The sequence below is a fragment of the Carassius carassius genome, chromosome 28 (assembly GCF_963082965.1).
Source record: "Carassius carassius chromosome 28, fCarCar2.1, whole genome shotgun sequence".
Classification (NCBI taxonomy): domain Eukaryota; kingdom Metazoa; phylum Chordata; class Actinopteri; order Cypriniformes; family Cyprinidae; genus Carassius; species Carassius carassius.
In genome coordinates this window covers 18,656,221-18,674,419 of record NC_081782.1, presented here as the reverse complement: position 1 = coordinate 18,674,419, position 18,199 = coordinate 18,656,221, and the positions used below count along the sequence as shown (strand labels likewise).

At 47.8% G+C, this 18,199-nt stretch overlaps 27 non-coding genes across 27 annotated transcripts; all 27 read right to left on the bottom strand.

The window, feature by feature from the left end:
* Positions 1-1,938: 1,938 nt before the first annotated feature.
* Positions 1,939-2,028, bottom strand: trnar-ucu (transfer RNA arginine (anticodon UCU)). Its single transcript is given in 2 exon segments — positions 1,939-1,974; positions 1,992-2,028. It is a non-coding gene; the product is annotated as a tRNA-Arg (tRNA).
* A 180-nt stretch (positions 2,029-2,208) lies between these two features.
* trnat-ugu (transfer RNA threonine (anticodon UGU)) lies at positions 2,209-2,282 on the bottom strand. The gene has a single exon. It is a non-coding gene; the product is annotated as a tRNA-Thr (tRNA).
* A 591-nt stretch (positions 2,283-2,873) lies between these two features.
* Positions 2,874-2,947, bottom strand: trnat-cgu (transfer RNA threonine (anticodon CGU)). Its single transcript has one exon. It is a non-coding gene; the product is annotated as a tRNA-Thr (tRNA).
* Positions 2,948-3,077: 130 nt separating this feature from the next.
* On the bottom strand, positions 3,078-3,167 carry trnar-ucu (transfer RNA arginine (anticodon UCU)). Its single transcript is given in 2 exon segments — positions 3,078-3,113; positions 3,131-3,167. It is a non-coding gene; the product is annotated as a tRNA-Arg (tRNA).
* A 180-nt stretch (positions 3,168-3,347) lies between these two features.
* Positions 3,348-3,421, bottom strand: trnat-ugu (transfer RNA threonine (anticodon UGU)). The gene has a single exon. It is a non-coding gene; the product is annotated as a tRNA-Thr (tRNA).
* Positions 3,422-3,997: 576 nt separating this feature from the next.
* Positions 3,998-4,071, bottom strand: trnat-cgu (transfer RNA threonine (anticodon CGU)). The gene has a single exon. It is a non-coding gene; the product is annotated as a tRNA-Thr (tRNA).
* Positions 4,072-4,549: 478 nt separating this feature from the next.
* Positions 4,550-4,623, bottom strand: trnat-agu (transfer RNA threonine (anticodon AGU)). The gene has a single exon. It is a non-coding gene; the product is annotated as a tRNA-Thr (tRNA).
* Positions 4,624-4,990: 367 nt separating this feature from the next.
* Positions 4,991-5,064, bottom strand: trnat-ugu (transfer RNA threonine (anticodon UGU)). Its single transcript has one exon. It is a non-coding gene; the product is annotated as a tRNA-Thr (tRNA).
* A 1,142-nt stretch (positions 5,065-6,206) lies between these two features.
* On the bottom strand, positions 6,207-6,280 carry trnat-agu (transfer RNA threonine (anticodon AGU)). The gene has a single exon. It is a non-coding gene; the product is annotated as a tRNA-Thr (tRNA).
* Positions 6,281-6,664: 384 nt separating this feature from the next.
* On the bottom strand, positions 6,665-6,738 carry trnat-ugu (transfer RNA threonine (anticodon UGU)). The gene has a single exon. It is a non-coding gene; the product is annotated as a tRNA-Thr (tRNA).
* Positions 6,739-7,879: 1,141 nt separating this feature from the next.
* Positions 7,880-7,953, bottom strand: trnat-agu (transfer RNA threonine (anticodon AGU)). Its single transcript has one exon. It is a non-coding gene; the product is annotated as a tRNA-Thr (tRNA).
* A 112-nt stretch (positions 7,954-8,065) lies between these two features.
* On the bottom strand, positions 8,066-8,155 carry trnar-ucu (transfer RNA arginine (anticodon UCU)). Its single transcript is given in 2 exon segments — positions 8,066-8,101; positions 8,119-8,155. It is a non-coding gene; the product is annotated as a tRNA-Arg (tRNA).
* A 180-nt stretch (positions 8,156-8,335) lies between these two features.
* trnat-ugu (transfer RNA threonine (anticodon UGU)) lies at positions 8,336-8,409 on the bottom strand. Its single transcript has one exon. It is a non-coding gene; the product is annotated as a tRNA-Thr (tRNA).
* A 1,140-nt stretch (positions 8,410-9,549) lies between these two features.
* Positions 9,550-9,623, bottom strand: trnat-agu (transfer RNA threonine (anticodon AGU)). Its single transcript has one exon. It is a non-coding gene; the product is annotated as a tRNA-Thr (tRNA).
* A 372-nt stretch (positions 9,624-9,995) lies between these two features.
* Positions 9,996-10,069, bottom strand: trnat-ugu (transfer RNA threonine (anticodon UGU)). Its single transcript has one exon. It is a non-coding gene; the product is annotated as a tRNA-Thr (tRNA).
* A 589-nt stretch (positions 10,070-10,658) lies between these two features.
* trnat-cgu (transfer RNA threonine (anticodon CGU)) lies at positions 10,659-10,732 on the bottom strand. Its single transcript has one exon. It is a non-coding gene; the product is annotated as a tRNA-Thr (tRNA).
* Positions 10,733-11,210: 478 nt separating this feature from the next.
* On the bottom strand, positions 11,211-11,284 carry trnat-agu (transfer RNA threonine (anticodon AGU)). Its single transcript has one exon. It is a non-coding gene; the product is annotated as a tRNA-Thr (tRNA).
* Positions 11,285-11,668: 384 nt separating this feature from the next.
* On the bottom strand, positions 11,669-11,742 carry trnat-ugu (transfer RNA threonine (anticodon UGU)). The gene has a single exon. It is a non-coding gene; the product is annotated as a tRNA-Thr (tRNA).
* Positions 11,743-12,887: 1,145 nt separating this feature from the next.
* On the bottom strand, positions 12,888-12,961 carry trnas-acu (transfer RNA serine (anticodon ACU)). The gene has a single exon. It is a non-coding gene; the product is annotated as a tRNA-Ser (tRNA).
* Positions 12,962-13,345: 384 nt separating this feature from the next.
* trnat-ugu (transfer RNA threonine (anticodon UGU)) lies at positions 13,346-13,419 on the bottom strand. The gene has a single exon. It is a non-coding gene; the product is annotated as a tRNA-Thr (tRNA).
* Positions 13,420-14,559: 1,140 nt separating this feature from the next.
* On the bottom strand, positions 14,560-14,633 carry trnat-agu (transfer RNA threonine (anticodon AGU)). The gene has a single exon. It is a non-coding gene; the product is annotated as a tRNA-Thr (tRNA).
* A 350-nt stretch (positions 14,634-14,983) lies between these two features.
* trnat-ugu (transfer RNA threonine (anticodon UGU)) lies at positions 14,984-15,057 on the bottom strand. Its single transcript has one exon. It is a non-coding gene; the product is annotated as a tRNA-Thr (tRNA).
* Positions 15,058-15,647: 590 nt separating this feature from the next.
* On the bottom strand, positions 15,648-15,721 carry trnat-cgu (transfer RNA threonine (anticodon CGU)). Its single transcript has one exon. It is a non-coding gene; the product is annotated as a tRNA-Thr (tRNA).
* Positions 15,722-15,851: 130 nt separating this feature from the next.
* On the bottom strand, positions 15,852-15,941 carry trnar-ucu (transfer RNA arginine (anticodon UCU)). Its single transcript is given in 2 exon segments — positions 15,852-15,887; positions 15,905-15,941. It is a non-coding gene; the product is annotated as a tRNA-Arg (tRNA).
* Positions 15,942-16,121: 180 nt separating this feature from the next.
* trnat-ugu (transfer RNA threonine (anticodon UGU)) lies at positions 16,122-16,195 on the bottom strand. Its single transcript has one exon. It is a non-coding gene; the product is annotated as a tRNA-Thr (tRNA).
* A 589-nt stretch (positions 16,196-16,784) lies between these two features.
* Positions 16,785-16,858, bottom strand: trnat-cgu (transfer RNA threonine (anticodon CGU)). The gene has a single exon. It is a non-coding gene; the product is annotated as a tRNA-Thr (tRNA).
* A 1,157-nt stretch (positions 16,859-18,015) lies between these two features.
* On the bottom strand, positions 18,016-18,089 carry trnat-cgu (transfer RNA threonine (anticodon CGU)). Its single transcript has one exon. It is a non-coding gene; the product is annotated as a tRNA-Thr (tRNA).
* Between the last annotated feature and the right edge of the window lie 110 nt (positions 18,090-18,199).

The window sequence follows — 18,199 nt, the reverse complement described above, 5'->3', positions numbered from 1 at the left end:
CGCTCAAATACACTAAAGTAAGAATCAACTTCTGTTTCTCGGAACTGTGGTACTAGTGAAATGTGTCTACTGACCTCAAAAGTGGTCCCCGCCGTGCCAGCATCATCAGTCTGCGAGGGTTGTGTAACCGGAATAGGTGTCCTATTAGCTGCACTCAGCTCAAGTTCACGCAGCTTAATCTGTGTCTCCGCCTCGATTTCGAGCCTGCGGATTTCAAGTCGGTATTTCAGATCTGCCTCAATTCGACGGCTTTCCGCCCGTTCGAGTGCCTCCATTTGCACTCGCGTTAAACGAACTTTCATTCGCGCATCACCTCCTTCAGACTCATCGGAGCCAGGAGAAAAAGGATCGGAAGGCGGCAAAACAGCCTTGGCTTCAGAGTCCTCTACCTCAGCCGTTTCGCTCCGCTCCTCCTCACCAGGGCGACCGTCAGAATCGGAGATACCTTCACCGACACCTGCGGACAATTTTAGAACACCTAATTCCACCAACCCCTGAGATACAGCAGACCTAACCTCTAGTTTACGCAGTTGCTTCGAGACAGCAAGTTTATAGTGAGCAGCGATCAGTACCAGATCCTCTTTCCTGCATTTACTAAGTTGTTCTTCTGTGGTTGCGCTAACAAAAGTATCCAAGTCAAAGTCAGCCATATTATTCCTATCAAATCACTAATATACTCAACCAGCCCATCCGCTCACTAGGCTACATCACGAACATCCACTCTAACGAAAAGTTCTGTCATTGTCATTCCACCACTCACACCAGCAGTAAATATTCCAAATAATAACTTGGGAAAAAAAATATGAATATTAATATCAATATTTCGATCCCAGACGAGCCCCCATTAAATGTTACGAACTTTTAATGTCTAGAAGGTATTTCGCAACACTTATTTTGAAACCACTGCTGATGTCTGAGTAGGATGGAATAAACACATGACACACTCGATTTGATGAATTAAAACTGGAATTTATTACAAAAAGCCGAAGCCACTAGATCCAGTTCGTGAATGTTAAATGTAGTGCGCTATGTACAGCCTCAAGAGTAGAAAATAGTTTAAAATAAATTGTTAGTAAGAGAACATAAAGTGGCGCCAAAGAAAAGAACAGAGTATAACAAAACAATCCTTATGCTAATCCTAAACCTAAACAAAGAAAAATGTGAAAAGAAAACCGAGATCTTCAGTGCATGCGGGCACTTAAATAAACTAGCTAAATAACAAAACATACAGGGAGTGGCGCTCACTCCTAACCTAGTGTGTCTAACAAGTTACCACTACGGGCGTTATGTATACCGCGGCATACTAACCTGACATTCTCTTACCAAAAGAGCAGCTTATAGGCAACCTCGTGGTGTTGAACTTGAACACACAGTTCTCAGTTTTGCTATCTCAAAAGTAAACAAGTCAAGTTCCAAAGAACAGAGGAACAGAGCGACACATACATCTCTCACTAACTTATCGAGTACAGGATTCACATAGTTCTTAGTTTTAAAAAAAAACAAGCGAGCCGTGATTCGAATGGTGAAGGTGAGCAGAGCCTCATACAGAGCGCTCAACACGCTGCGAGAGAGAGAGCGAGCATGAATGAACAGGTCGTTCTTTTGAAGTCATCTGGCAAACTCTGATTGGTTCCCAGACGCCCCCCCTAATGAGGGAATGATGAGTGACGTACTGCTAGGCCAATCACAGCAGAATGAAGACTAAAAACACAGAGAGAAGATAATGAGCACCAATCATTCACACGTGCAAAGCACACTAGCGTGTCGCTAGTCTCTAGACTAAATGAAAACAAAACCCACGTGGAACGTAACACAGGCGCTTTAACCAACTAAGCCACAGCACCAACTTGTATATTACTTGTTTCATAACTCTGGAAGGGTGGCCAGAGAGCATATGTGTTTGTTGGCCAAGCGCCATTAAAAGAATGCCAAAAGTGACGACTCTGGTGGGACTCGAACCCACAACCTTTGAATGGCCTCATCTGGCAGTCTAGAAGTCCAATGCGCTATCCATTGCGCCACAGAGCCATGTGTGGAGCTTTCTTTTCCTGGCTTGTGCCAGTCCGTTGAATTGAGTTCAGGCATTTGGGGATCGGGAAGGACAAGATATGTGGGTCTCTCTGCAATTGGTATGTGGTTGGAAAAGTGGAGGATCTGTAAGGGCTTCCTTTCCAAGAAATAACCCACAGAGCAGAGCCACCTGTTAAAAGGAACCGCTGGGAATCGAACCCAGGATCTCCTGTTTACAAGACAAGCGCTTTGACCAGCTAAGCCACGGCGCCTTGCTGCGTTGTTGACTTGAGTCAGAATTCTTCAGCAGCAGATGAGGGGTGGTTGACAAATGAAATCGCATGCTGCTCTGACACTCCTCTGTACCGCCTGATTGCGCAAAGCAAAACCACACAACCCAAGGTGGTGTTTGATTACCAGCAAAGACAGTGCTGGGATTTGAATTCAGTATGTCCTATTTACGACACAAGCTTTAACCAACTAAGCCACGGCGCCAACCTGCACACACTCTCCCAGGGAGAGGCACTTAGAGGATTAAAGCATCCAGATAAGAGGTCAACGGCCAGGCTCTGCACAGCCCAAAATGTTTTTTTTTTGACAACTGATTTGGGGTGGCCAGCTAGCCTCTGGGATTGTTGGCCAAGTGCGATTAGTTAACCTTTGAATGCCCTCATCTTGCAGTCTAGAAGTCCAGTTTGCTATCTATTGTGCCACAGAGCCTGTCAGCAACTGTTGACCTGTTCAAAAGAGCATCAGCATTATCAGGATCTGATTTGGAAATGGAATTGCCTGCTGCCTTTGCTATCCCTGTTTGCAGTCCGATCTCAGAAAAGCACATGCTTGAGGCACACAAGGGATACTGAAGGCACCGCTGGGATTTGAATCCAGGATCACCCGTTTACGAAACAGACGCTTTAACCAACTAAGCCACAGCACCAAGCAGAGCACTCAGATAGTGAGTAAGTTTATCAAAATATCCAGCAGTGAGGACAAAGGTCCACAGGCTGGTCAGCTTATGAGATTTTTCACAACTTTCTGTTGCCCAAGGGCATAAGCGTGCAATTTAATGACTCTGGTGGGACTCGAACCCACAACCTTTGAATGGCCTCATCTGGCAGTCTAGAAGTCCAATGCGCTATCCATTGCGCCACAGAGCCATGTGTGGAGCTTCTTTTTCCTGGCTTGTGCCAGTCCGTTGAATTGAGTTCAGGCATTTGGGGAGCGGGAAGGACAAGATATGTGGGTCTCTCTGCAATTGGTATGTGGTTGGAAAAGTGGAGGATCTGTAAGGGCTTCCTTTCCAAGAAAGAACCCACAGAGCAGAGCCACCTGTTAAAAGGCACCGCTGGGAATCGAACCCAGGATCTCCTGTTTACAAGACAAGCGCTTTGACCAGCTAAGCCACGGCGCCTTGCTGTATTGTTGACTTGCGTCAGAATTCTTCGGCAGGTTGACAAATGAAATCGCATGCTGCTCTGACACTCCTCTGTACCGCCTGATTGCGCAAAGCAAAACCACACAACCCAAGGTGGTGTTTGATTACCAGCAAAGACAGTGCTGGGATTTAAATTCAGTATGTCCTATTTACGACACAAGCTTTAACCGACTAAGCCATGGCTCCAACCTGCACACACTCTCCCAGGGAGAGGCACTTAGAGGATTAAAGCATCCAGATAAGAGGCCAACGGCCAGGCTCTGCACAGCCCAAAATGTTTTTTTTGACAACTGATTCGGGGTGGCCAGCTAGCCTCTGGGATTGTTGGCCAAGTGCCATTAGTTAACCTTTGAATGCCCTCATCTGGCAGTCTAGAAGTCCAGTTTGCTATCTATTGTGCCACAGAGCCTGTCAGCAACTGTTGACCTGTTCAAAAGAGCATATGCATTATCAGGATCTGATTTGGAAATGGAAATGCCTGCTGCCTTTGCTATGCCTGTTTGCAGTCCGATCTCAGAAAAGCACATGCTTGAGGAACACAAGGGATGCTGAAGGTACCGCTGGGATTTGAACCCAGGATCTCCTGTTTACGAGACAGACGCTTTAACCAAATAAGCCACAGCACCAAGCAGAGCACTCAGATTGTGAGTAAGTTTATCAAAATATCCAGCAGTGAGGACAAAGGTCCACGGGCTGGTCAGCTTATGATTTTTTTCACAACTTTCTGTTGCCCGAGGGCATAAGCGTGCTTTTTAATGATAAACGAAAGGCCAGAAGTCACCAATCTTTTTTGACTCAAACCCACAAACTTTCATATGGCGTCAAAGCGCAGACAAATAGTCCAATGCACTACACTCTGCGCCACATGCAGTAGCTCCTTCCAGGCTTGCAGCAGTCCTAAACCAAGGATCACGTGTTTGCAAGGCAAGCTCTTTGACCAGCTGAGCCATGCTGCATTGCTGAGATGACTCTGGGCAACATTCTTCGGCAGCATCTGAGTGGTGGTTCGCAAATTAAATTGCATGCTGCTCTAGCACTCTTCTGCACCCCCTTTTTACAGAGAGCAAAACCTCACAGCCCAAGGTGGCACTTGATCACCAGCAAAGGCACCGCTGGGACTCGAACCCAGGATCTCCTGTTTACTAGACAGGCGCTTTAACCAACTAAGCCACAGCACCAACTTGCATGTACCCAATAAGAAAGTGAGACTTAGAGTTTTATAACTGGAGGGGTGGCCAGAGAGCATATGTGTTTGTTTGTCAAGCGCCATTAATAGAATGTCAAAAGTAACGACTCTGGTGGGACTCGAACCCACAACCTTTGAATGGCCTCATCTGGGAGTCTAGAAGTCCAATGCGCTATCCATTGCGCCACATAAAGCTTTTTTTTCCTGGCTTGTGCCAGTCCGTTGAATTGAGTTCAGGCATTTCGGGAGCGGGAAGGACAAGATATGTGGGTCTCTCTGTAATTGGTATGTGGTTGGAAAAGTGGAGGATCTGTAAGGGCTTCCTTTCCAAGAAAGAACCCACAGAGCCACCTGTTAAAAGGCACTGCTGGGAATCGAACCCAGGATCTCCTATTTACAAGACAAGCGCTTTGACCAGCTAAGCCACGGTGCCTTGCTGCGTTGTTGACTTGAGTCAGAATTCTTCGGCAGCAGCTGAGGGGTGGTTGACAAATGAAATCGCATGCTGCTCTGACACTCCTCTGTACCGCCTGATTGCGCAAAGCAAAACCACACAACCCAAGGTGGTGTTTGATTACCAGCAAAGACAGTGCTGGGATTTAAATTCAGTATGTCCTATTTACGACACAAGCTTTAACCAACTAAGCCACGGCGCCAACCTGCACACACTCTCCCAGGGAGCGGCACTTAGAGGATTAAAGCATCCAGATAAGAGACCAACGGCCAGGCTCTGCACAGCCCAAAATGTTTTTTTTGACAACTGATTTGGGGTGGCCAGCTAGCCTCTGGGATTGTTGGCCAAGTGCCATTAATTAACCTTTGAATGCCCTCATCTGGCAGTCTAGAAGTCCAGTTTGCTATCTATTGTGCCACAGAGCCTGTCAGCAACTGTTGACCTGTTCAAAAGAGCATCAGCATTATCAGGATCTGATTTGGAAATGGAATTGCCTGCTGCCTTTGCTATCCCTGTTTGCAGTCCGATCTCAGAAAAGCACATGCTTGAGGCACACAAGGGATACTGAAGGCACCGCTGGTATTTTAGAATCCAGGATCACCCGTTTACGAAACAGACGCTTTAACCAACTAAGCCACAGCACCAAGCAGAGCACTCAGATGGTGAGTAAGTTTATCAAAATATCCAGCAGTGAGGACAAAGGTCCACGGGCTGGTCAGCTTATGAGATTTTTCACAACTTTCTGTTGCCCGAGGGCATAAGCGTGCAATTTAATGATAAACAAAAGGCCAGAAGTCCCCAATCTGTTTTGACTCAAACCCACAAACTTCATATGGCGTCAAACCGCAGACTAATAGTCCAATGCACTAACCTCTGCGCCACATGCAGTAGCTCCTTCCAGGCTTGCAGCAGTCCTAAACCAAGGATCACGTGTTTGCAAAGCAAGCTCTTTGACCAGCTGAGCCATGCTGCATTGCTGAGATGACTCTGGGCAGCATTCTTCGGCAGCATCTGAGGGGTGGTTCGCAAATTAAATTGCATGCTGCTCTAGCACTCCTCTGCACCCACTTTTTGCAGAGAGCAAAACCTCACAGCCCAAGGCGGCACTTGATCACCAGCAAAGGCACCGCTGGGATTCGAACCCAGGATCTCCTGTTTACTAGACAGGCACTTTAACCAACTAAGCCACAGCACCAACTTGCATGTACCCAGTAAGAAAGTGAGACTTAGAGTTTCATAACTCTGGAGAGGTGGCCAGAGAGAATATGTGTTTGTTGGCCAAGCGCCAATAACAGAATGCCAAAAGTAACAATTCTGGTGGGAATCGAACCCACAACCTTTGAATGGCCTCATCTGGCAGTCTAGAAGTCTAATGCGCTATCCATTGCGCCACAGAGCCATGTGTGGAGCTTTTTTTTCCTGGCTTGTGCCAGTCCGTTGAATTGAGTTCAGGCATTTCGGGAGCGGGAAGGACAAGATATGTGGGTCTCTCTGCAATTGGTATGTGGTTGGAAAAGTGGAGGATCTGTAAGGGCTTCCTTTCCAAGAGAGAACCCACAGAGCAGAGCCACCTGTTAAAAGGCACCGCTGGGAATCGAACCCAGGATCTCCTGTTTACAAGACAAGCGCTTTGACCAGCTAAGCCACGGCGCCTTGCTGTATCTTTCACTTGGGTCAGAATTCTTCGGCAGCAGTTGAGGGGTGGTTGACAAATGAAATCGCAATGCTGCTCTGACGGTCCTCTGTACCGCCTGATTGCGCAAAGCAAAACCACACAACCCAAGGTGGTGTTTGATTACCAGCAAAGACAGTGCTGGGATTTAAATTCAGTATGTCCTATTTACGACACAAGCCTTAACCAACTAAGCCACGGCGCCAACCTGCACACACTCTCCCAGGGAGCGGCACTTAGAGGATTAAAGCATCCAGATAAGAGACCAACGGCCAGGCTCTGCACAGCCCAAAATGTTTTTTTTGACAACTGATTTGGGGTGGCCAGCTAGCCTCTGGGATTGTTGGCCAAGTGCCATTAATTAACCTTTGAATGCCCTCATCTGGCAGTCTAGAAGTCCAGTTTGCTATCTATTGTGCCACAGAGCCTGTCAGCAACTGTTGACCTGTTCAAAAGAGCATCAGCATTATCAGGATATGATTTGGAAATGGAATTGCCTGCTGCCTTTGCTATCCCTGTTTGCAGTCCGATCTCAGAAAAGCACATGCTTGAGGCACACAAGGGATACTGAAGGTACCGCTGGTATTTGAATCCAGGATCACCCGTTTACGAAACAGACGCTTTAACCAACTAAGCCACAGCACCAAGCAGAGCACTCAGATGGTGAGTAAGTTTATCAAAATATCCAGCAGTGAGGACAAAGGTCCACGGGCTGGTCAGCTTATGAGATTTTTCACAACTTTCTGTTGCCCGAGGGCATAAGCGTGCAATTTAATGATAAACAAAAGGCCAGAAGTCCCCAATCTGTTTTGACTCAAACCCACAAACTTCATATGGCGTCAAACCGCAGACTAATAGTCCAATGCACTAACCTCTGCGCCACATGCAGTAGCTCCTTCCAGGCTTGCAGCAGTCCTAAACCAAGGATCACGTGTTTGCAAGGCAAGCTCTTTGACCAGCTGAGCCATGCTGCATTGCTGAGATGACTCTGGGCAGCATTCTTCGGCAGCATCTGAGGGGTGGTTCGCAAATTAAATTGCATGCTGCTCTAGCACTCCTCTGCACCCACTTTTTGCAGAGAGCAAAACCTCACAGCCCAAGGCGGCACTTGATCACCAGCAAAGGCACCGCTGGGATTCGAACCCAGGATCTCCTGTTTACTAGACAGGCGCTTTAACTAACTAAGCCACAGCACCAACTTGCATGCACCCAGTAAGAAAGTGAGACTTAGAGTTTTATAACTGGAGGGGTGGCCAGAGAGCATATGTGTTTGTTTGTCAAGCGCCATTAACAGAATGCCAAAAGTAACGACTCTGATGGGACTCGAACCCACAACCTTTGAATGGCCTCATCTGGCAGTCTAGAAGTCCAATGCGCTATCCATTGTGCCACAGAGCCATGTGTGGAGCTTTTTTTTCCTGGCTTGTGCCAGTCCGTTGAATTAAGTTCAGGCATTTGGGGAGCGGGAAGGACAAGATATGTGGATCTCTCTGCAATTGGTATGTGGTTGGAAAAGTGGAGGATCTGTAAGGGCTTCCTTACCAAGAAAGAACCCACAGAGCAGAGCCACCTGTTAAAAGGAACCGCTGGGAATCGAACCCAGGATCTCCTGTTTACAAGACAAGCGCTTTGACCAGCTAAGCCACGGCGCCTTGCTGCGTTGTTGACTTGAGTCAGAATTCTTCGGCAGCAGATGAGGGGTGGTTGACAAATGAAATCGCATGCTGCTCTGACACTCCTCTGTACCGCCTGATTGCGCAAAGCAAAACCACACAACCCAAGGTGGTGTTTGATTAACAGCAAAGACAGTGCTGGGATTTGAATTCAGTATGTCCTATTTACGAAACAAGCTTTAACCAACTAAGCCACGGCGCCAACCTGCACACACTCGCCCAGGGAGCGGCACTTAGAGGATTAAAGCATCCAGATAAGAGGCCAACGGCCAGGCTCTGCACAGCCCAAAATGTTTTTTTTGACAACTGATTTGGGGTGGCCAGCTAGCCTCTGGGATTGTTGGCCAAGTGCCATTAGTTAACCTTTGAATGCCCTCATCTGGCAGTCTAGAAGTCCAGTTTGCTATCTATTGTGCCACAGAGCCTGTCAGCAACTGTTGACCTGTTCAAAAGAGCATCAGCATTATCAGGATCTGATTTGGAAATGGAATTGCCTGCTGCCTTTGCTATCCCTGTTTGCAGTCCGATCTCAGAAAAGCACATGCTTGAGGCACACAAGGGATACTGAAGGCACCGCTGGGATTTGAATCCAGGATCACCCGTTTACGAAACAGACGCTTTAATCAACTAAGCCACAGCACCAAGCAGAGCACTCAGATGGTGAGTAAGTTTATCAAAATATCCAGCAGTGAGGACAAAGGTCCACGGGCTGGTCAGCTTATGAGATTTTTCACAATTTTCTGTTGCCCGAGGGCATAAGCGTGCAATTTAATGATAAACAAAAGGCCAGAAGTCACCAATCTGTTTTGACTCAAACCCACAAACTTCATATGGCGTCAAACCGCAGACTAATAGTCCAATGCACTACACTCTGCGCCACATGCAGTAGCTCCTTCCAGGCTTGCAGCAGTCCTAAACCAAGGATCACGTGTTTGCAAGGCAAGCTCTTTGACCAGCTGAGCCATGCTGCATTGCTGAGATGACTCTGGGCAACATTCTTCGGCAGCATCTGAGGGGTGGTTCGCAAATTAAATTGCATGCTGCTCTAGCACTCTTCTGCACCCCCTTTTTACAGAGAGCAAAACTTCACAGCCCAAGGCGGCACTTGATCACCAGCAAAGGCACCGCTGGGATTCGAACCCAGGATCTCCTGTTTACTAGACAGGCGCTTTAACCAACTAAGCCACAGCACCAACTTGCATGTACCCAATAAGAAAGTGAGACTTAGAGTTTTATAACTGGAGGGGTGGCCAGTGAGCATATGTGTTTGTTTGTCAAGCGCCATTAATAGAATGTCAAAAGTAACGACTCTGGTGGGACTCGAACCCACAACCTTTGAATGGCCTCATCTGGGAGTCTAGAAGTCCAATGCGCTATCCATTGCGCCACATAAAGCTTTTTTTTCCTGGCTTGTGCCAGTCCGTTGAATTGAGTTCAGGCATTTCGGGAGCGGGAAGGACAAGATATGTGGGTCTCTCTGTAATTGGTATGTGGTTGGAAAAGTGGAGGATCTGTAAGGGCTTCCTTTCCAAGAAAGAACCCACAGAGCAGAGCCACCTGTTAAAAGGCACCGCTGGGAATCGAACCCAGGATCTCCTGTTTACAAGACAAGCGCTTTGACCAGCTAAGCCACGGCGCCTTGCTGTATTGTTGACTTGCGTCAGAATTCTTCGGCAGCAGCTGAGGGGTGGTTGACAAATGAAATCGCATGCTGCTCTGACACTCCTCTGTACCGCCTGATTGCGCAAAGCAAAACCACACAACCCAAGGTGGTGTTTGATTACCAGCAAAGACAGTGCTGGGATTTAAATTCAGTATGTCCTATTTACGACACAAGCTTTAACCGACTAAGCCATGGCTCCAACCTGCACACACTCTCCCAGGGAGAGGCACTTAGAGGATTAAAGCATCCAGATAAGAGGCCAACGGCCAGGCTCTGCACAGCCCAAAATGTTTTTTTTGACAACTGATTCGGGGTGGCCAGCTAGCCTCTGGGATTGTTGGCCAAGTGCCATTAGTTAACCTTTGAATGCCCTCATCTGGCAGTCTAGAAGTCCAGTTTGCTATCTATTGTGCCACAGAGCCTGTCAGCAACTGTTGACCTGTTCAAAAGAGCATATGCATTATCAGGATCTGATTTGGAAATGGAATTGCCTGCTGCCTTTGCTATGCCTGTTTGCAGTCCGATCTCAGAAAAGCACATGCTTGAGGAACACAAGGGATGCTGAAGGTAACGCTGGGATTTGAACCCAGGATCTCCTGTTTACGAGACAGACGCTTTAACCAAATAAGCCACAGCACCAAGCAGAGCACTCAGATGGTGAGTAAGTTTATCAAAATATCCAGCAGTGAGGACAAAGGTCCACGGGCTGGTCAGCTTATGATATTTTTCACAACTTTCTGTTGCCCGAGGGCATAAGCGTGCATTTTAATGATAAACGAAAGGCCAGAAGTCACCAATCTGTTTTGACTCAAACCCACAAACTTTCATATGGCGTCAAAGCGCAGACAAATAGTCCAATGCGCTACACTCTGCGCCACATGCAGTAGCTCCTTCCAGGCTTGCAGCAGTCCTAAACCAAGGATCACGTGTTTGCAAGGCAAGCTCTTTGACCAGCTGAGCCATGCTGCATTGCTGAGATGACTCTGGGCAGCATTCTTCGGCAGCATCTGAGGGGTGTTTAGCAAATTAAATTGCATGCTGCTCTAGCACTCCTCTGCACCCCCTTTTTACAGAGAGCAAAACATCACAGCCCAAGGCGGCACTTGATCACCAGGAAAGGCACCGCTGGGATTCAAACTCAGGATCTCCTGTTTACTAGACAGGCGCTTTAACCAACTAAGCCACAGCACCAAATTGCATGTACCCAGTAAGAAAGTGAGACTTAGAGTTTCATAACTCTGGAGGGGTGGCCAGAGAGAATATGTGTTTGTTGGCCAAGCGCCAATAACAGAATGCCAAAAGTAACAATTCTGGTGGGAATCGAACCCACAACCTTTGAATGGCCTCATCTGGCAGTCTAGAAGTCTAATGCGCTATCCATTGCGCCACAGAGCCATGTGTGGAGCTTTTTTTTCCTGGCTTGTGCCAGTCCGTTGAATTGAGTTCAGGCATTTCGGGAGCGGGAAGGACAAGATATGTGGGTCTCTCTGCAATTGGTATGTGGTTGGAAAAGTGGAGGATCTGTAAGGGCTTCCTTTCCAAGAGAGAACCCACAGAGCAGAGCCACCTGTTAAAAGGCACCGCTGGGAATCGAACCCAGGATCTCCTGTTTACAAGACAAGCGCTTTGACCAGCTAAGCCACGGCGCCTTGCTGTATCTTTCACTTGGGTCAGAATTCTTCGGCAGCAGCTGAGGGGTGGTTGACAAATGAAATCGCAATGCTGCTCTGACGGTCCTCTGTACCGCCTGATTGCGCAAAGCAAAACCTAACACAACCGAAGGTGGTGTTTGATTACCAGCAAAGACAGTGCTGGGATTTAAATTCAGTATGTCCTATTTACGACACAAGCTTTAACCAACTAAGCCACGGCGCCAACCTGCACACACTCTCCCAGGGAGCGACACTTAGAGGATTAAAGCATCCAGATAAGAGACCAACGGCCAGGCTCTGCACAGCCCAAAATGTTTTTTTTGACAACTGATTTGGGGTGGCCAGCTAGCCTCTGGGATTGTTGGCCAAGTGCCATTAATTAACCTTTGAATGCCCTCATCTGGCAGTCTAGAAGTCCAGTTTGCTATCTATTGTGCCACAGAGCCTGTCAGCAACTGTTGACCTGTTCAAAAGAGCATCAGCATTATCAGGATCTGATTTGGAAATGGAATTGCCTGCTGCCTTTGCTATCCCTGTTTGCAGTCCGATCTCAGAAAAGCACATGCTTGAGGCACACAAGGGATACTGAAGGCACCGCTGGTATTTTAGAATCCAGGATCACCCGTTTACGAAACAGACGCTTTAACCAACTAAGCCACAGCACCAAGCAGAGCACTCAGATGGTGAGTAAGTTTATCAAAATATCCAGCAGTGAGGACAAAGGTCCACGGGCTGGTCAGCTTATGAGATTTTTCACAACTTTCTGTTGCCCGAGGGCATAAGCGTGCAATTTAATGATAAACAAAAGGCCAGAAGTCCCCAATCTGTTTTGACTCAAACCCACAAACTTCATATGGCGTCAAACCGCAGACTAATAGTCCAATGCACTAACCTCTGCGCCACATGCAGTAGCTCCTTCCAGGCTTGCAGCAGTCCTAAACCAAGGATCACGTGTTTGCAAGGCAAGCTCTTTGACCAGCTGAGCCATGCTGCATTGCTGAGATGACTCTGGGCAGCATTCTTCGGCAGCATCTGAGGGGTGGTTCGCAAATTAAATTGCATGCTGCTCTAGCACTCCTCTGCACCCACTTTTTGCAGAGAGCAAAACCTCACAGCCCAAGGCGGCACTTGATCACCAGCAAAGGCACCGCTGGGATTCGAACCCAGGATCTCCTGTTTAGTAGACAGGCGCTTTAACCAACTAAGCCACAGCACCAACTTGCATGTACCCAGTAAGAAAGTGAGACTTAGAGTTTCATAACTCTGGAGGGGTGGCCAGAGAGAATATGTGTTTGTTGGCCAAGCGCCAATAACAGAATGCCAAAAGTAACAATTCTGGTGGGAATCGAACCCACAACCTTTGAATGGCCTCATCTGACAGTCTAGAAGTCTAATGCGCTATCCATTGCGCCACAGAGCCATGTGTGGAGCTTTTTTTTCCTGGCTTGTGCCAGTCCGTTGAATTGAGTTCAGGCATTTCGGGAGCGGGAAGGACAAGATATGTGGGTCTCTCTGCAATTGGTATGTGGTTGGAAAAGTGGAGGATCTGTAAGGGCTTCCTTTCCAAGAGAGAACCCACAGAGCAGAGCCACCTGTTAAAAGGCACCGCTGGGAATCGAACCCAGGATCTCCTGTTTACAAGACAAGCGCTTTGACCAGCTAAGCCACGGCGCCTTGCTGCGTTGTTGACTTGAGTCAGAATTCTTTGGCAGCAGATGAGGGGTGGTTGACAAATGAAATCGCATGCTGCTCTGACACTCCTCTGTACCGCCTGATTGCGCAAAGCAAAACCACACAACCCAAGGTGGTGTTTGATTAACAGCAAAGACAGTGCTGGGATTTGAATTCAGTATGTCCTATTTACGAAACAAGCTTTAACCAACTAAGCCACGGCGCCAACCTGCACACACTCTCCCAGGGAGCGGCACTTAGAGGATTAAAGCATCCAGATAAGAGGCCAACGGCCAGGCTCTGCACAGCCCAAAATGTTTTTTTTGACAACTGATTTGGGGTGGCCAGCTAGCCTCTGGGATTGTTGGCCAAGTGCCATTAGTTAACCTTTGAATGCCCTCATCTGGCAGTCTAGAAGTCCAGTTTGCTATCTATTGTGCCACAGAGCCTGTCAGCAACTGTTGACCTGTTCAAAAGAGCATCAGCATTATCAGGATCTGATTTGGAAATGGAATTGCCTGCTGCCTTTGCTATCCCTGTTTGCAGTCCGATCTCAGAAAAGCACATGCTTGAGGCACACAAGGGATACTGAAGGCACCGCTGAGATTTGAATCCAGGATCACCCGTTTACGAAACAGACGCTTTAATCAACTAAGCCACAGCACCAAGCAGAGCACTCAGATGGTGAGTAAGTTTATCAAAATATCCAGCAGTGAGGACAAAGGTCCACGGGCTGGTCAGCTTATGAGATTTTTCACAATTTTCTGTTGCCCGAGGGCATAAGCGTGCAATTTAATGATTAACAAAAGGCCAGAAGTCACCAATCTGTTTTGACTCAAACCCACAAACTTCATATGGCGTCAAACCGCAGACTAATAGTCCAATGCACTACACTCTGCGCCACATGCAGTAGCTCCTTCCAGGCTTGCAGCAGTCCTAAACCAAGGATCACGTGTTTGCAAGGCAAGCTCTTTGACCAGCTGAGCCATGCTGCATTGCTGAGATGACTCTGGGCAACATTCTTCGGCAGCATCTGAGGGGTGGTTCGCAAATTAAATTGCATGCTGCTCTAGCACTCTTCTGCACCCCCTTTTTACAGAGAGCAAAACCTCACAGCCCAAGGCAGCACTTGATCACCAGCAAAGGCACCGCTGGGATTCGAACCCAGGATCTCCTGTTTACTAGACAGGCGCTTTAACCAACTAAGCCACAGCACCAACTTGCATGTACCCAATAAGAAAGTGAGACTTAGAGTTTTATAAGTGGAGGGGTGGCCAGTGAGCATATGTGTTTGTTTGTCAAGCGCCATTAATAGAATGTCAAAAGTAACGACTCTGGTGGGACTCGAACCCACAACCTTTGAATGGCCTCATCTGGGAGTCTAGAAGTCCAATTGCTCTATCCATTGCGCCACATAAAGCTTTTTTTTCCTGAATTGAGTTCAGGCATTTCGGGAGCGGGAAGGACAAGATATGTGGGTCTCTCTGTAATTGGTATGTGGTTGGAAAAGTGGAGGATCTGTAAGGGCTTCCTTTCCAAGAAAGAACCCACAGAGCCACCTGTTAAAAGGCACTGCTGGGAATCGAACCCAGGATCTCCTGTTTACAAGACAAGCGCTTTGACCAGCTAAGCCACGGTGCCTTGCTGCGTTGTTGACTTGAGTCAGAATTCTTCGGCAGCAGCTGAGGGGTGGTTGACAAATGAAATCGCACGCTGCTCTGACACTCCTCTGTACCGCCTGATTGCGCAAAGCAAAACAACACAACCCAAGGTGGTGTTTGATTACCAGCAAAGACAGTGCTGGGATTTGAATTCAGTATGTCCTATTTACGACACAAGCTTTAACCAACTAAGCCACGGCGCCAACCTGCACACACTCTCCCAGGGAGAGGCACTTAGAGGATTAAAGCATCCAGATAAGAGGCCAACGGCCAGGCTCTGCACAGCCCAAAATGTTTTTTTTTGACAACTGATTTGGGGTGGCCAGCTAGCCTCTGGGATTGTTGGCCAAGTGCCATTAGTTAACCTTTGAATGCCCTCATCTTGCAGTCTAGAAGTCCAGTTTGCTATCTATTGTGCCACAGAGCCTGTCAGCAACTGTTGACCTGTTCAAAAGAGCATCAGCATTATCAGGATCTGATTTGGAAGTGGAATTGCTTGCTGCCTTTGCTATCCCTGTTTGCAGTCCGATCTCAGAAAAGCACATGCTTGAGGCACACAAGGGATACTGAAGGCACCGCTGGGATTTGAATCCAGGATCACCCGTTTACGAAACAGACGCTTTAACCAACTAAGCCACAGCACCAAGCAGAGCACTCAGATAGTGAGTAAGTTTATCAAAATATCCAGCAGTGAGGACAAAGGTCCACAGGCTGGTCAGCTTATGAGATTTTTCACAACTTTCTGTTGCCCGAGGGCATAAGCGTGCAATTTAATGACTCTGGTGGGACTCGAACCCACAACCTTTGAATGGCCTCATCTGGCAGTCTAGAAGTCGAATGCGCTATCCATTGCGCCACAGAGCCATGTGTGGAGCTTCTTTTTCCTGGCTTGTGCCAGTCCGTTGAATTGAGTTCAGGCATTTGGGGAGCGGGAAGGACAAGATATGTGGGTCTCTCTGCAATTGGTATGTGATTGGAAAAGTGGAGGATCTGTAAGGGCTTCCTTTCCAAGAAAGAACCCACAGAGCAGAGCCACCTGTTAAAAGGCACCGCTGGGAATCGAACCCAGGATCTCCTGTTTACAAGACAAGCGCTTTGACCAGCTAAGCCACGGCGCCTTGCTGTATTGTTGACTTGCGTCAGAATTCTTCGGCAGCAGCTGAGGGGTGGTTGACAAATGAAATCGCATGCTGCTCTGATGCTCCTCTGTACCGCCTGATTGCGCAAAGCAAAACCACACAACCCAAGGTGGTGTTTGATTACCAGCAAAGACAGTGCTGGGATTTAAATTCAGTATGTCCTATTTACGACACAAGCTTTAACCAACTAAGCCACGGCGCCAACCTGCATACACTCTCCCAGGGAGCGGCACTTAGAGGATTAAAGCATCCAGATAAGAGGCCAAAGGCCAGGCTCTGCACAGCTCAAAATGTTTTTTTTGACAACTGATTCGGGGTGGCCAGCTAGCCTCTGGGATATTTGGCCAAGTGCCATTAGTTAACCTTTGAATGCCCTCATCTGGCAGTCTAGAAGTCCAGTTTGCTATCTATTGTGCCACAGAGCCTGTCAGCAACTGTTGACCTGTTCAAAAGAGCATATGCATTATCAGGATCTGATTTGGAAATGGAATTGCCTGCTGCCTTTGCTATCCCTGTTTGCAGTCCGATCTCAGAAAAGCACATGCTTGAGGCACACAAGGGATACTGAAGGCACCGCTGGGATTTGAATCCAGGATCTCCTGTTTACGAGACAGACGCTTTAACCAACTAAGCCACGGCACCAAGCCGAGCACCCTCAATACCATGACTTAGGTGCCATGACCTTGAGCAAGGCATCGAACCCCCAACTGCTCCCCGGGCGCCGCAGCATAAATGGCTGCCCACTGCTCCGGGTGTGTGCTCACAGTGTGTGTGTGTGTTCACTGCTCTGTGTGTGTGCATTTCGGATGGGTTAAATGCAGAGCACAAATTCTGAGTATGGGTCACCATACTTGGCTGAATGTCACTTCACTTTTTTTTTTCACACTCACTTCACTGCGATAGTGAGTAAGTTTATCAAAATATCCAGCAGTGAGGACAAAGGTCCACGGGCTGGTCAGCTTATGAGATTTTTCACAACTTTCTGTTGCCCGAGGGCATAAGCGTGCAATTTAATGATAAACGAAAGGCAAGAAGTCACCAATCTGTTTTGACTAAAACCCACAAACTTCATATGGCCTCAAACAGCAGATTAATAGTCCAATGCGCTACACTCTGCGCCACATGCAGTAGCTCCTTCCAGGCTTGCAGCAGTCCTAAACCAAGGATCACGTGTTTGCAAGGCAAGCTCTTTGACCAGCTCAGCCATGCTGCACTGCTGAGATGACTCTGGGCAGCATTCTTCGGCAGCATCTGAGGGGTGGTTGACAAATGAAATCGCATGCTGCTCTGACACTCCTCTGTACCGCCTGATTGCGCAAAGCAAAACCACACAACCCAAGGTGGTGTTTGATTACCAGCAAAGACAGTGCTGGGATTTAAATTCAGTATGTCCTATTTACGACACAAGCTTTAACCGACTAAGCCATGGCTCCAACCTGCACACACTCTCCCAGGGAGAGGCACTTAGAGGATTAAAGCATCCAGATAAGAGGCCAACGGCCAGGCTCTGCACAGCCCAAAATGTTTTTTTTGACAACTGATTCGGGGTGGCCAGCTAGCCTCTGGGATTGTTGGCCAAGTGCCATTAGTTAACCTTTGAATGCCCTCATCTGGCAGTCTAGAAGTCCAGTTTGCTATCTATTGTGCCACAGAGCCTGTCAGCAACTGTTGACCTGTTCAAAAGAGCATATGCATTATCAGGATCTGATTTGGAAATGGAATTGCCTGCTGCCTTTGCTATGCCTGTTTGCAGTCCGATCTCAGAAAAGCACATGCTTGAGGAACACAAGGGATGCTGAAGGTACCGCTGGGATTTGAACCCAGGATCTCCTGTTTACGAGACAGACGCTTTAACCAAATAAGCCACAGCACCAAGCAGAGCACTCAGATGGTGAGTAAGTTTATCAAAATATCCAGCAGTGAGGACAAAGGTCCACGGGCTGGTCAGCTTATGATATTTTTCACAACTTTCTGTTGCCCGAG